We start from the raw sequence: 2,353 nt of genomic DNA, 5'->3' as shown, positions 1-2,353 counted from the left end.
CCCGGCTAATTTTTTGTGTTTTTAGTAGAAAGGTGGTTTCACTGTGTTAAGCAGGATGGTCTAGATCTCCTGACCTCGTGATCTGCCCACCTCCGTCTCCCAAAGTGCTGGGATTACAGGCGTGAGCCCACCGCACCCAGCCTTCCGGGCTTTTTTGTGTCTGCCGGCCAACCTGTTCCGTGCTAGCTTAGGAAGCTACCTACTGCAGGCTGGAGGCTGGAGCCAGCGACACTGCAGTTCCCGTCTCACCTTGCCTGGCTGCGGTTGGTGGTGGCGACAAAGACTGCAGTGAGGCTGGAGCTGTAGGAGCAGAGATGGTGACGGAGACTGCACTAAGACCGGAGCGGTGGGAGCGGTAGGAGCGGAGAAAATAGTTTTGGGGTAGATAGCGGGGTAAAGCAGGTGGTGAGTGCCAAAGGGGAGAAAGAATGGCGAGCAGGAGAAGGTGTTGCTGAAAGAGGGTGGGCAAAAGATGGTGGGAAAATCAGTTTTCGGGTAGATGAAGGGGGAAAAGAGGGTGGTGGGTAGCAGGAGTAGGGAGAAGGCTTTGGGAAAAGACAGGGGAAATGTTTTTGGGTAGATGGAGGAGTAAGAGGGTGATGAGAGCGTGAGGGACGAAAGAGGGTGGCCAGGTTGAGGAGGAAAAGATGGTGGGGAAAAGGGTGGTGAGCGGGATAGTAGAGAGGGCTTTGCGAAAAGATGATGGGGAAAAATTTTGGGGGTAGATGGAGAAAGAAAAAGAGTGGCGAGAGGGAGGGGGCCGATGGCAGTCTGGAAAAGAAGGTGGGGAAATAATGGTGGGGAACGAAGGTTTTGGGCAGATCTTTTTTCGATTTTTAAATTAGATTATTTGTATTTTTGCTTTTGAGTAGTTTTGCTTTCTATATTTTGTGTATTAACCGCTTGCCTGATGCATAGTTTGCAAATACTTTCTTCCATTCTCTGGATTGTTTCTTTATTCTACTGATTGCTGCTTCTCTTTTGCAGAAGCTTTTTAGTTTAATTCCACTTGTCTATTTCTGCTTTTGTTGCTTGTACTTTTGAAATCTCTTTGATAATTCCTTGTCCTAACCAATTTCATTAAGCATTTATCCAATGTTTTCTTCTCTAGTAGTTTTATAGTTTCAGGTCCTACATTTAAATCTTTGAGTTGATTTTTGTATATAATAAGATAACGGTCTAGATTTATTCTTCTACATGTGGGTTTTGGGTTTTCCTAGCACAGTTTATTGAAGAGATTGTCCTTCCGGAAGGTGTGTTCTTGGTGCCTTTGTTAAAAATGAGTTGACTGTAAATGCGTGAATTTATTTCTGAGTTCTATATTGTTTCATTTGTTTATGTCTGTCATTTGTCTGTCTCTGTCTCTCCCCTGCCCCTTTTTTTGATAGTACCGTGCTGTTTTGATACTATACTATAGATTTGCAGTTACTGTGGATTTGTAGTATATTTTGTAGTATATTTTGCAGTCAGGTAGTGTGATGCCTCTAGCTTTTCTTTTTATTAAAGATTTTTTTGTCTAAGGTGTTTAGCATTTCCATGTGAATTTTAGAATCTCTTTTTTTGTTTCTATTGTAGCAGGCCAAGCCGCAGACAAAACTTCTCAGACACCGAATTAAAGAAGGAAGAGGTTTTTTATTCGGCTGGGAGCATCGGCAGACTTGCGTCTTAAAAGCCGAGCTCCCCGAGAAAGGAATACTTGGCCTTTTTAAAGGCTTACAACTTTAAGGGGTCCACATGAAAGGGTCATGATAAATCAAGCAAGCGTGGGAAACGTGACTGGGGGCTACATGCATCAGCTAACAGAACAAAAAGTTTTACAGTGCTTTTTTCATACAGTGTCTGGAATTTACAGATAACACAAGTAGTTTAGGCCAGGGGTTGATGTTATTATTACTTTGTTTAACTCCTAGGGCCGGGTGGTGGTACCAAGGTTGTCTGGCTATTTATCTTACTTTTGTTTGTTTCTCACTTTCCTCCTGTCTTGTGAACTAGGCAAGGTGGGGGGAGGAGGGCAGCAGGAGTAGTAGTGGTCTCCTTCCTTACTATAAAGAATATCTGTAGTTTAACACAGATTGCACTGATTCTGTAGGTCACATTGAGTGATATAGATATTTTAACAATATTCTTCTAGTACATGGACATGGGATGTCTTTCCATTCACTTGTGTCTGCTTTAATATCTTTGATTTATGTTTTATAGTTTTCATTGTAGGATCTTTCACCTTTTTGGTTAAGTTTATCCCTAGGCGTTGTTATTTTGGCGGGGGGTTGTGGGTAGGTACTGTAATATCCTGGCCCGCGGGATCGTCGAAGCAGGCCCTGGAGGAGGGAGTGGGAATTTGGGGGACAAGAGA

Source organism: Mandrillus leucophaeus, unplaced genomic scaffold (genome assembly GCF_000951045.1).
Source record: "Mandrillus leucophaeus isolate KB7577 unplaced genomic scaffold, Mleu.le_1.0 Scaffold270, whole genome shotgun sequence".
In the NCBI taxonomy this organism is placed as follows: Eukaryota; Metazoa; Chordata; class Mammalia; order Primates; family Cercopithecidae; genus Mandrillus; species Mandrillus leucophaeus.
This window is presented reverse-complemented; position numbering follows the sequence as displayed.